At 39.3% G+C, this 14,262-nt stretch overlaps 1 protein-coding gene across 7 annotated transcripts in view; it reads right to left on the bottom strand.

Annotated features, from left to right (window-relative positions):
- The window catches only part of NCOA3 (nuclear receptor coactivator 3), a 68,811-nt gene extending 54,907 nt beyond the window's left edge, over positions 1-13,904 (bottom strand). For 3 of the 7 annotated variants that reach the window (XM_072350477.1, XM_072350476.1, XM_072350478.1), the window contains exon 1: positions 13,757-13,872. The gene's annotated coding sequence lies outside the window, so the exon portion shown is untranslated. Of the gene's footprint in view, positions 1-13,337; positions 13,695-13,756 lie in introns of those variants that run through there. The other 4 variants (XM_072350475.1, XM_072350473.1, XM_072350479.1 and 1 more) reach the window with 3 other exon arrangements.
- Positions 13,905-14,262: the final 358 nt, after the last annotated feature.

Here is a 14,262-nt window from a genome sequence, read left to right as displayed (position 1 = left end):
AGCTCTAACAGCTGCAGAGACTGCTTCTCTGGTGAACTCCTGGAAAGCTGTTAAACAGGAGCAATGTGCTGTAACAAACCATGAAGAAAAACAGAGTAGTAAAGTCAACTCACAACTCTAACCCATTCAGTTTCAGGAAACCCTCACATTAAGTGAAATACAAATTTGTCTTTCTCCTCTTAAGCAGATTAAGACATGCATTCTGTGATGGTTTCTTGTACTTAAATTTGCCTTAATACAACTAAGGCAGCTTTGGAATTACCTTCTATCAGCAAGGTAGCCGAAATGCTGCATCCAGCAATAATCAGGTTCAAAAACCTGTATAACTTACCCTGGAACTCAGCGCAGGCTAACAAAGCAAAGCAACATGAAATCCATGCTGTGGTGGCTCAGCAACAGGACTGCACTGAGAGCACTGGGGTGATAAGCCTGAAACTCACATAGCCCTGGCAATTAGTAACGCAGACACCAGCCCAAACAGAATCTCCTGGTAAATACTTCGCTACTTGCAATTTCTTCATTGCCAGCAAGGGCTGCTTAGTTTGTAGTCAGGGAGCTAAGTTCTTACACATGCCACTACTTTGTATCATGTAGAAATTACTTTCCTATCACTTTCTGGAAGTTTCTACTACACGGCACAGGTGAAAACATTTCTTGCTATCAGCACACATTACAATGATACACTAATATTTTCATGATATAATGTGTTAAAAATGCATGCTTTGGGGAAGAAGACACAGCTACTTAGGAAAACATCTTTCACAGAGCAACTTTAATAGCAGATATTTCTTAAAACTCTTTTACTGATAATTTGTACGTGACCCACACCCCACTTACCCCCTACTGGAGTTTAGGCTTGTTTTAGTGAAGGTGGACAGTGACTGTTTGGACTACTATTACCTACTGGTAACATTTTCATTCCCTCCTTATATGTATGCATACCCTGCAAACCATGAAATGGAAGTAACCGCTCACATGGCTTTTCTGTGAAGCATTAATAGTACTCCAAGGACATCTGTTACCTTTACTCATCAAGTAACCATCCAACGACAAGGAAATAAATAGTACTTTTTCATTCAAATGAAACATTAGCTTGCTTGATTCAGTTTTCTGTATGCACATGATGTCCTGTAACTTCAGACACATGATCAGCTTCATGAGCAACTCCTTATCTCTGAATTGCTTTGCATTAGACTGAATATACCCTTAGGGTATTTGAAATTCTTAAATCTTATCCAGCAGGATTTAGATGCAAGAATGAATCTGAATGTCCTGTAGCAGAAGCCCTTAAACATAAGCAGCTCTGAATTCATCAACTCAGCATAAGAGTTTTCATCACCTTGTCTAAATCTCCACTGGCACAGGCAGTTGTTTTGGCACCACAAACTTCAGGGTTGGTCATCAACTTCCATCCAGGACTTTCAGTTTCTAGCAATTCTGTGTCATTTTCTACTATATTTGTTTTGTATTCAAGTAAGACAATTTTTACAAGTCGCTGATACTACAAAGCTTATGTTTCAACTACGCTCTGCTTATTCTTAGTCTCAAAATACCTGATGAAAACAAAGAATAAAGAGAAATTCAAACCCAAAATAAAATACTGCTTTGCATTGCCACTGGTGCTTTTGCAAAGCACTGATCATTTCCTGAATTACACTTGGTGTAGATGTTTTACTTAAGCAGCAAGCACTCCAGGCTACAACTGCTGAGTGACCTTGAGACAGCTCACAGAGGCAGTTGCTATGGTAACACCACCAAAGCCTCCATCCTCAGCTGACACCAGGCAGGCACATCCATCCTGACTTGGTTCTCAATACTAAAGGAGAAAATTAGTCTATTTTCTTAAGAATTTTTTTCAGAAAGAGAGAACCAAACTGTGCTGTGGCAGACACCGTATACTCCGTATGGATACAACTAACTGGGGCTATACAAGTCCACAGTGCAAGAGCTGAAGTACACAAACATAACAGACTACTGAAAGCTCGTTCTACTCTGTGTGTTAACCCAAAGAACAGTCCTGAGTTTGGCAAATGAGTGAAGAAAGTCTGCAATATCACAGCTTGGAGGAAAAAAATAGTTATTTTTTTTCTTAAATTCTCTAATACAAACAAATTTTATGGAGCTTCTACACAGTATACAGTACTGTAGTGCCCTTGAGCTTAAGGAAGTCTGAATAGAGAATGCTTTGGAAGCAGAGAAAGTGAGAAATTACAAGCTGCCTCTGAGCACACTCCTTTGCTGAAAAGCTTACCTAAAACATACCTAAATCTAATTCATAGCCACTCAGTAATAATTCTCATACTTATCTGTCCACTCAATATTCAGACTCACAAAGATCTCATTTTACTACCCAAAAAAATGATAATGAGTTATCATACAATTAGTATTAAACATGCATACCATTATTTTTAAACTTCCTAGAAATACCTGCCCCTGCCTTTCACACATTCTCTCACTTTCAGAGATCTCAACACCTTCAGAATTTGTATCTTCAGATATTGTGGTGCGTTTGTTTTTTACTACATAGGCACTGAAATACAGAAGACACGTGCCTGATTGAAGCTCTTCATATAGCTTGGAGTTCACAGCATCCTCCAGTGCTACAGACAATAAGGTACAAGCTCACACTGCAGCATCTGTCAGCATACACATTAACAGGACCTCCCTCCTATCTGGCCATGTATTTCTAAGAAACTGCATCACAGTGTTTTGCTTTGCTGAACTTAATACCTGAGGTTTCTAATCACTGAAATTTGAGCAGTGCTGCCCACTGTGGTAAGAAGAGCAGATAATGCTATCTCTTGAGAGGAGAATGGAGCTAACAGTGGAATTAAGATACAAGAGGTTTGGTTTTACTCTGAAGTAACATGAGCAGAAGAGTTTTCAGCTCCCTGGAAGGAAGTAGCATCTGCTATGTAGATGCAAATATAAATCAAAGAAAGTACAAAAGAGAGGACTTCAATATTACTCCGTCCCTGCACAAGTTCATTACTTTATCAGGAAGGATCACACACTGTACTACTGCTTTAATGCTGCAGCATTAAACTAAAGAAAATACAGCAAAAGTTAGAGAACCATATGTTTCACCCTCAAAAGAGCTGATAAAAGTTATTTACTGTGACCTAGCGACACACGTTAACTTTGAAAGCAGCCCAGATCTAGACCTGAAAAGCACTCCCGGTATAAGATACATCCGTACACAAAATTTGTTCTGTACTGTCTTGTTGACCTCCTTTCCCATTTTGTTTCCATCTCCACAGAACAAATTTTCAGACTTAAAGCACAGTTTTAATTTTACGGAAGTGAAGGCTACATCTAAAGTGACAGTTCAACAAGAGATTTAGTACTGATGCTGCAGTTCATTTGGAAACAAGCATCACCAACTATGAGAGATATTTATAGCTCTTAGACTTCTATATTGAGTTTAAAGACAAGAAGTCTTTACCACCTAAAAAGAATCAGTCAACTACAACAGCAAAGGAGAAACAAACAAGAGAAAGCTTTTCACAACAAGTAATAATATATTCTAATCCTACTGACCTGCTAAGCCTTTCAACACTAGGCTCTACAAGATCAGGATACACATTTTCTGAATGTGTACAGAAGTGAGCTGATAGATTAGTCCTACCTCGAAAGAGCATTATAGCAGTACTTACCCTTTCAGCAGATCAATAATTTAGTAATATCTAGACAAAATACACCGGCAACAAATCCATATCAAGTGTTTTCAAGTTTCTGAACATCAGCTTCCAGAACAGCACTGAATATATCTACTGAATGCCTCTTGACTTGAGTGAAATTAATTTTCCAATGCTGATACAACAGATCAAGAACTGTCAGTAATAACGTGTAATTATTAAAACTACCAACTCTTCCTGGTAAAAGTTCCAAGACAGATGAATGGTGTTGAACTTCTACCTTCAGGTATCACTAGAATCTCTCTTTCCTATAGCATAATTGTTTCAGGAATAGCAACTTACAGGAACTCCATTTAGTTTTAACTTCACTAGACTGTGGTTACTAAGACTCATCCCATCCATTGCACTTGAAATTATATCTGTGAACCAGGGGGTAAACGGAATGCCACAAAGTACCTGGGTGGGTTTTCTTGAGTTCAGGGGCTTGGGGGTATTTTTCTTTTCCCTCTTTCTTAGGAGGGACAGGTAACAGCTGTTTGCAGAAATCTGACTCAAGTCAGTTTGCTGACTCATCAGTTTGCTGACTACAAAAGCACCAGTTTAGAGCATGAGAACAGGTATGAGAAAGGAGTCACAATAGCCCTGACTGCCCGAGCTGCTGTGAAAGTCCAGTGCACAGCGTCAGGAAGGTAGCTTTACACAGGAATGCATTTTAAGGCTTCTAGTTTTATATCTTCACTTAATACTGGAAAGAAGCCAGTTTGTTGCGATGTTACTTTTTCCACGATACACACCTTAGCTCTCACTCCACCATTTAAGCACAGCACACACAAACAAACAAATCAACAAAAAACATAATACAAAGGATTCTTTACACCCTAACACAAAAGAACACAAGTCAATAATGAATATCTCTTGTGACAGAAAGGCAAGGCACATTCAACATACAGTTGCCTACTTCTTGCAGAAAGGTCAGGAAGCCTTTTTGTAAACACGAATTTAACTGTGAAGAGCTTTAAGGTACACCAATGAGACTGAACTTGTAAATCCCTTTAGGTTTCACTTCCACTGATGCATATGAAGCTACAGTAATTTATAAATAACCAGCAAACAAGTTCAAAAGTTAGCTGTTTTAAAGAAGAATGTGATTAGAGCAGGATATTTTTCCTAGCACCTTGCTTCCCTCAGTAGATCAAAGATAATGACAATTAAGATCTCTAGTAACAGGCAGTCCTTATTCAAACTAAAACTGGAAGCAAGAAACAAGGTGAACTGTCAGCTGGCAGTGATCAGCTAGTAATAGAAACATTTACACTGCGGAACAAGAAATGGAAGGCAAGATTAACATAATCACTGGCATCCAGCACGTGTTTGGGTTACACAAACTCTTACACATCAGAATTCTCTTTTTTATTTTTTTTAAATGAAAATTCACATTCAGGGAGTGTTTACTCAAGAAGTAGCTTGAAGTTTCAGTCAGAATGAAGCTTCTAACTGAAATTCCAGCAACATAAGCATGCCTGCATGTTATTAAAGGAAATAGTGGAAAATTTCACAGGCTGACATCCAAAATGTCTGCGGTTCCTGTTCATATTTCTCTCTACTTGCAAAGCAGCTATTAGAATAGAGTTTTGTGTGTGCATGTGTGTGTGTGTGCGTGTTCGTCCTGGAAATTTCCACTGCTTTAAAAGACCTTTAAAAAGCTTTTTTAAACATACAGCTGAAACAATGCTAAAATTCCTGCCTAGACAGAAGCCTTAAAATAAGTACAAGTTTAATTGACATAAAGCACCGCTAAGACTGGAAAAAAAAAAAGAAAAACTTTTCTTATAAACTAATAGCACTGCTTGGCCAATCTGTAATATCACACTATATGCTAATCTCTTTATGGAGGTTATTTGAGGCCCAGTTACAAACAGATGGGTAAGGGAAGATGAAGCAGTTCACAATAATCAACAGTGGATGACATCACAAGTTGTCCTGTCCCTATGCCACGACAGCTCTCTTTGAATTTCCTCAGGATCTCCACTCAGCTCACACCTCACAGGATCTGACTCCGTACCTCTACTGCCTTTGTATGATCTCTGACGTGGTCAATATCAATCTGGCAAGTTAGCTTGCACTGGTTCTATATCTCACCTCCACAAGTCTTAATTAAGAGCTACAAATATGCATCATCAGAAGATGAAGAGCTTCAACAGGAAACCCACAGGTGTAATACTGCCTTCAAAAGCTACCCCAGCCTGTGTAGATGCTTTCTTTTGTCAGACCGTAAGAGCCTTCCTCTTGAGGGAGAGGGGTGAAATGAACATCCTAGGTTTAATAAAGGCACTGCTATAAGGAAGAGGACAATTTGCAGATAAAGTACTAATTCCATTTAGAATTCTTATTAAATATATACTTTAAATGTTGATTAAGATGGGATTTTGTCAGCTACTGCTTAAAAATGTTACTTCCCTTGCTGGTATTTTAATAGGAAACAAAATATTTCAAATGAGCAAAAATAAGTTATTTACAAAATGAGAGCAATGGTGAACACCAGTGCTTGCCATCAAACAGGTGATATCATGAATGCATTTGCTATTTTTTATTTGGAGTGCTACAGCACAGCTATGCTCTAATGAAAATTAAAAATATTTGTGCTCTCATTTTGTTGTAAACATCCTTAAGCAGTTAAAACAGATTCTCTCCTGTAACACTTCATAGTTATAGCTAAGCCAAACAATTTGTATAAATATTGGCTAAAAGGATCTATCTACAAATACCTAGCAGCATGACCTAAAATATGGTCCTCTAGTAGACCATGTGCACAGGTCTGTCCATTGAGCCAAACTTCCCCATTGTGAGCATCAGGAAAGATTCCACAGAAGATGAAGAAAGCAGAAGCAAAATATGCTGCTTTAGTACAGAGCAGCAAAGATGGAAAGAGTATGGAAGGAGTGGAACAAGAGCCACAATTCTCTGCTTTTGTTCAACTAACTTTTTACATAAAGTCACTACAGGGACAGACAAGGTCTTCAGCACTGGTAAACAAAAAACAAACAAACAAAAAAAAGCAACTTTTTTGTTTTAGATCTTTCCTTTAGGACAGAGCTGATAAGAATGGATAACCATTTTAAAGCCACCATCATGAATAAGAGGAAGAAATGACCTTAAACTTTCATTTCCTCTTCCACAAGCGTCCAAGAAACAAGAAATACAGTGTTTCCATGTACTAATTGTGTGCACGCGTACACACTCAACAGCTGTCCACGAGGAAGTTTCAGAAAAGTTAATCCAAGTAGACTGCATAAGCTGATAGCCACACACACACAGTTCAAAGCAGCGCTTAAGTGTCCCTGCCCCATGACTTGCTAGCCTGAAGCAAACGTGGTGAAAGCAACTCAAATGTTTGACAAAAAGAGAAATGTTAAGTAGCTGATGCATGCAATGGGACAATCAGCAATATGCTAGAATTACAAGTGCAGAAGCAAAAATAGCTGTCTTTGCTTTAGGTTTCAGTTCTTCCAAGTGATGCAGAATAACAAAAAGAAAATTAACAAAACTTATCTTGACAAACTATTCTGAACCAGTAACCATCCTCAAAATACTGCAGTAGAATATGTGCATCACATTTTAGGTTGTTTTTTTTTTGGCATGTAACTAGTTTACTTCTGCATTCTGCTCTCTGTTATTAGATATAACAGCAAACCCCCTTCCCCCTCTTTATACTCACTGCTTCATCACCTCCTTGGTTCAATCAACTCCATGGTGTTTCAGGGAGACAGTGCTTTTATTTGATGTAAGGTAGCCATAGAGAAAACGAAGAGCAACACAAACTAATGATTATATTTTGAATTCTTAAGTATGCCTGGTTTCTATCACTTAAAGCAAATTCTAACAGGCTTATTAGGTACTTCCCAGGACAGCTTCCTCAGATTCAAGCAAATTCAGAAAGCATTTGAAAAACTTTAATGACTGCATATCACACATTCAGAAGTTAAACAGAAGTTGGTTAGAGTACACTGATCAAGTTCTACATGTAACTGACTCAACTCATTAATATTTTACTAATAAGACATTAAAAATCCATGCAGTATTCAGGTCCTCTCTATTTTTATTAAAAAACAAACAAACAATAAAAACAAACACTAAGGTGTAATGACCAAAGCGAGCCATTGCTCACACAAGTCACAAAGGAAAACAATCTATATATCAGAGAAATTTTGTCCTCACATACAATTTCTCAAGTTGCAATTCACTCAAGAAACACATTAAGTAAACGGTAAATTAGAATCCTTAGTGCTTACCACTCATTTGCCAATGTAAAGTAGGGATAGCTGATTTGTCTCATTATGCTCCAGGATTTCATATCTCACGCCCTAGCTAAAGCTCAGAGCAGTGACAGGCCTAACATAGAATAACAAGAATTTAGAGTGGAAATAGTTGAAAAAACCCTACATTGCTACTGTAAGCTTTCGCTACTTAGTCATTCCCTGACTTAGTGAAGCTTCAGAAACCAACTATTTTTTGCATTTCTTCCCAAGATTATTTCCTCATTCTAAGTCTTTATTAAAAATGAGACTCCAAAAACATCTCCAAATAAGACTGCAACAGTAGTCTTGCAGCAGTTGGTGCCAGTGAGTCACCATTTGCATTGTACTTGCATAATAAGCACAAGTATTTACCTACCCACTTGTGCAGCTCAGAAAAGCATGCAGTAAAGAGACTGTTGATTCTACCACAGAAGCATTGCTACCAAGTTTCAGCACTGCACCATCTGGTAGTCTTCTTTGAGGAAGGCGGTCCAGAACATTACCTGCAAGTTATACCTTTAAAATACTTATACAGACACTAATTTTCAAGTTTGTCACAAGTTACAAAAGTTCAGGTTTCTAGAAAAACAAGACTGCTTCCTAAATCTCCACAGTGCTACATAATTCAAGAAAAGTTAGCTTGTTAAGTTCATTATAAGAGCACTACTAGCAGAGGACATTCCACACTTCATACTCACTGCCTTTGCCCTTTATATGTACGCACCATCCGAAGTGATTCTCAGAGTTACTCAAAACTATGAACTCTATTAGGGAAGAAAAACCTTAGAGCTTAATCAAGCAACTGATTTTCAAGAATAAGAGAAGTTAAAGTTGAGCTGCTTAACATATCTTTACTGAGACAAACTCTTTAACCATCAGAAGGCTTTTGGAAGGCTGGAAATTGATGTTTATGTTCTCCATTTTACATCTCCATGAGTTTCTTCCAAAATGCAGAGAGAAGTAGAACTTACACTGTGTTTTTTGCCTAATCAAAAGAAAAAGCTAAAACAGAAGTGCTAAATGACAAACAAGTAGTAGGTAATAGTTAATAATTTAGTACTTACAGGACAATAAAAATACCAGTTTTATGTGGAATCCAATAAACCAACAGAATAATATTTGCATATTTCTCCTGCAAAAAAAGATCTGCAAGACTAAGCCCTTAATTTATTCCCAGGAAAAAGAAAAGCTTTCCTAAAGTAGCTCATGATTACATCTTACATCAGCCTTGAAACCATACACTTTCAGAACACAATATTAGCAAAGAGATTATCCAATAGTCTATCCCATGTGTTTTTTCCAAATGGCATGTGAAAAGAAACCTTCAAAGCAAGATCAAAGCCAACAGTTCCATGATACAGCAAAGAGCAGGAAGCTCTTCTTATTCTATAGTAGCAATAGTTTGAAGTTACCATATCTCCTGCACTTTCACTGTAATAGAAAGGAGTCTGATGAGAGCCCAAGCAGATTTCTAGCTATTTGGGAACAACATCAGAGCGGAGAATCTGCATAGCCTCCATTAACTCAACTAAATGCTCTTGCTCCATGATAGCAGGCACTGAAGTTTAGTTTTCCCAGCCCTGGCTAGGAAGTCTCAACAATCCTCAGATTGAATAGCTCAGAGAGAAAACTACAGCAAAATCATGGGCTGAAATAAAAAATAGGAGGGATTTCCACCCGGGAAAAACAAAATAAATTGTATTTGTTGAATGGAAGACAGAATCACAGAATCACAGAGCACACAGGTAGTCCTATGGTGATGCTACCCAAACAAAGCAAATTCCCATCAGCCAGTCTCATATATATGCAGAAGAGACCTACAGTCTGAGGCAGGAGAAATAAGGTACTTCTGCCCTTTCTTTCTTCCCTATCCCACTCAGCTTCCCTACTATCACTACCAAGGAAAAGAAACAGCACTTGTAAGTACCTGAGAGACAGTTGAAACACACTGTATTGATAACATTTTTAGCCATGCAACCTGTTTAAATGCTTATTTCTTAGAAGTAGATGACATTTTCTCTTTCCCAGGCAAGAGAGAAGGAAGAAAATGATCCTCATAACAGAGGATTGTATATATACATAAATATATATAAACTTACCATGAAAATTAGTCTCTAAAACACCATCTGGGTATACCTGTTGTACCAAATTATCTCACTCCATGGCTCTTACACATCCCAACATGCATGAAGTGTAGAAACAGTAAAGAGTACAGACTTTGAGACAAACTCTCATGCTCAGCTGAGGCCAACACAGGTGCTAATCATTATGGCTAGCAGTACAAGAGTTATATTGTTTCTCTTCTCCCTCCTCCCCTATTTTAAGGCACAACTGATAAATCAGGGCAGAACTGTTAGGTAGTTTAGCCACGTGTAACAACTTTGACAAAAAAAAACTGCTTGCCCTGACCTAACAATTATGACATTTTCTGGAAATTTTTCACTGTTTCAGGTTTCTAGAATACTCTTGGTCATAAAATGCAATTATAATGGTGTAGGGCTTGAAGTCATGACACTATCCATGCCTGTAGCCTTTAAAAAACAAACAAACAAACCCATAACTCGATGGCTAGAAAGTCTTTAAGGCTTCCAACAGGGCAATGATCCATAACCTAGCAAAGAACATTCAGCAAACAGCTGAAGCATACCTGACAAGAGCTTACATTTAACAGAGAAGGTGACAAAGGTGGAAAAAATAAAATAAATAAACCTCACAACGTGTACACAAAGTCAGGGAACAGAAATATTTAAAGGTAGAGAGATACCCACAGAGCTGACCTTACCACCTCCACTCTTCCAGTCAACTGCAAAAACTAGAGAACTCTTCCCAGCAGCAGAATTAGCTGCCTTACACCATATCCTCAACTGTCAGCACTAACAAGCCTGAGTCCCCAGTGTAAAAAAAATGGGCAACAAAATCTCTGGTACTCCTTCTCATGTAAATAGAATGCTGCATTAAGCAACTGCCTTTTTCTTAACTCTGTACAATTTCAGAAATGGAGGTGGCTGTAGACTACCAAAATAAATAAATAAATAATCTGTATCTACATCTTAAAAGTGTAGAACATCACCAAGAGTAACTCCACATATTTCATGCAAAAAACTAAAATTCCCTTGTGAGACTGAGTTTGGAGGCAAGTTAATTTTGTTCTGATTCAAGAACAATCAGCTTACGGATAACTGCCAGCTAAAAATAAAAGACACCAATTAAAATAAAAGCATTATTAAAGTAGCAGAGTGTATCTCCCATTTTCATGGGCTGCAAAAGAATCTGATGTACCTCCTCCTAACTAAATGTAACATTAAAACTACTATAGAATGTTTGTCCTTTGATTTTAATCACTAACAGTTAAATCTTTCCTCAGCTGACTCTTCCTACACTACATTTAGAAATGTCAATAGACCTAGTTATAGAAAAGAAGCACACAGACATGTTGCCATTTAAATTTCAGTATTCTTCACCATCCTCCCATATCCTTGGCAATTCTTCCCTTCCTCCCCATCTTTTAGTATCAAAAAGGAAAACACAGTATTTAAGATAGTCCAAACAGTGATCGCTGCAAAGCTTTCATGTACAAAATGCAGAACATCCTATATCATTCAGTTATTTGAGATCACATCTTAAAGGGAGGTTCATTTAAATGCAGGGGTTGAAGCAACCTCCAGCGTCAGACTTTAGCATCCAAGATCATTTTACATGCTATCAATGGCTTGATTTCACAGACAAATATAACTAAGATGCCCTTTCTTTATCAGAGGTAGGGTTTGTCTGTTTATTTGAGCTTTTTTGTTGTTTGTTTCTTTTGTTCTTTTAAATAAAACAAACCTCTTCTATAGAACTGTAACACAGAAATTAATCATGAAGGTATTAACTAGGATTTCTTGTCTGGTACTTCTGGGGAAAAAAAAACAGTCGAAAGATAGCACTGTATTGTAGAATGCATTTTTGTCTCACCTATACATTAATCTGAATGCTACTGTGCAAAAAAATTATAAACAGACAATATAAACTCCTAAATTAATAAATCCAAAGCCAGAACAAACTAAGATTTCAAAAGAATTAAAGAAATTCTACAACTCACATGCCCACATAAAAGCAGATTGGAAATAGTATGCTGTCATCAGGGAAAGCACTTAACGCAAGGCTTTAAAGAATACTGGGTTTATTCTGCCTGCTGTTATTTCCCTTACTTATTCCCCAACTCTAGCATGACAGCAGCAAATCCACCCTTACAAAATTAAAAGGGATACTAGTAACAATAACAGAGTTGTATGAAATTCACTGCAAGTGTCAGAAAACAGAAAGCCTGTTACAGCAACTGCTAACAGCAAATAAATGACTGAACATTATGCACTGTATAGTTATTAAAAAAAAAAGAAGCAATTTGGTCAGTTTCCTTTAAATTCAGGCTCTTATGCTAGGACTGTCAAGCAGATATTGCTTGTGACTATGAAGCTAAGCTTGTATTTTTATTTAGAACATACACATCATCGTCTCCTGTACAGCAACTTGCTACTTTACTATACATATTTTTCTAACTGTGGTGACCAATTTTTAAGTTTAAATTTCCCTTTTAACTATTTTATAGAGATTCTATAGAGGGACAATACTCTCACACTTCCAAAGGTGCTTCAGTTTTGTCTCATTATTCCAGATAAAAATCAAACACATCTTTTAGATAAAAGTCAAGAGGAAATATTAAAGGCTGAAACAGATTTTTTCCTCCCTTAAGAGGTAAAGGAGAAAGGAGACACTACGTGAATAAGAGATGGACTTGAAGCTGCTCACTAGATGAGCTGACAAAGTGAACAGCTTCTCTTCTACCAGAAAACCTCAGACCATGCAGAAAACTAGGAGCAGAAACCACAAACGGAACCAACTTTAGAACCAAAGAGAACTCTGGGAACTATGTCAACCTCAGACAACATCCCCACCCATATTCACCCCATTTATGCCACAGAATCATCAACACCTCACTCAGACAGCAGTTAACGTTATCAAACAAGTAAACAAAAAAAAAAAGTTTTCTCATCTCCGTTCATCAACATGTTTTCATTACAGCTGTGGAGCAGGAATGAATAAAGAGGCAGTAGAAATCAACCTTTCGTTTCCAGTATGTATCATCCTTTTCCTTATTACACAAGACAAGAGAAGTCTTTTCTGAAACTTACCCACGCTACAGGATGATCAGAAGCAGAATGCAAATAACAAGGTCTCTGGAACCGCCTCTGTCTCAGACAAACCCAGATGAATGGCAGATGGGGCCATTCCTACCCAGGTACTGCACCCACACACACCTCCTACCCAGGCTGAGGAGCTCAGACGCTTCTCAGCATAAGTCCTGGGAATTTAAAACGACCCCGAGTCTCGCAGCGTTCCGTAAGGAACCTCCACCCAAACTCACCTCACTCAGATACGCATCGCACAGCGGTACGGGAAGGCTCCAACCCAGCACAGCAGCCTCCGACCGCTGCTTGAGGAATGCTCTCAGAACTACGCGCAGCGCCAAAGTTACAATGGTTGCAAAGAGGTAAAGGCATTCACGCGCTGCCTTGGGAATCCTCGCAGCCCCGGCTCGGGGACCGCTTCCTCACACAGCCCGGCTGCGCGCCCCGTCCTCCTCCCCTCAGGGAGACACCTCCATGCCGTGAAGGGGTGAGGGAGGAGAGCCGCTCCTCAGGGCCAGCCCCGAGCTACTCCTTCCCCGGCGAGGGGCAGCCCGCCTTCCCCAGCCCGGTCCCACCCCGGCGCTGGGAGCAGAGGAACGAGAATCAGAACTCTCCTCCCTCCACTCGTTGCTCCCTCCCTCTAAACCCCGCTCACCTGGGAAAGGAGCCAAGACGCAGCTCCGTCCCCGTCTCCCCCACACTCAACCTCTCGCCGCCATTTTCCTCGCTGCCTAGATTTAAATAGGAACCAGCCTCCCCGAGCGGAGCCACCGGGCGGCGCGGAGCACTGTGGGATCTGTAGTGCTCACGGAGCCCGCCCCTCCGCGCGCTGCATCCCGGTACTCGTAGTGCCCGCTGTGTGCCGGGGCTGGGCGGGGGCCGCCTCACTGCGCTGGCCCAGGAGGGCCCCTAGTGCCGTATTGGGCTCAGCCCTGCTGGGCCTTCGCTGTGCTGCTTAAGGCTCTGCAGCTGTGAGCGGCCTATGGAATGTCACACCGAGGCAGGATTTAATAAAACTATTTTATACGTGTGAAGGATTAAAATGCAATAAGGTGCTGGTCCAGAGCGCAGCACTCAATCTCAGCTACTGAATGTTTGTGAAGGACTTGCTATACCAAGCACAATCTGCTCTGCTTCAACAGTGAAAAAACAACGTCTGTT

This window comes from Excalfactoria chinensis, chromosome 15 (genome assembly GCF_039878825.1).
Source record: "Excalfactoria chinensis isolate bCotChi1 chromosome 15, bCotChi1.hap2, whole genome shotgun sequence".
Lineage (NCBI taxonomy): Eukaryota > Metazoa > Chordata > Aves > Galliformes > Phasianidae > Excalfactoria > Excalfactoria chinensis.
This window is presented reverse-complemented; position numbering and strand designations above follow the sequence as displayed.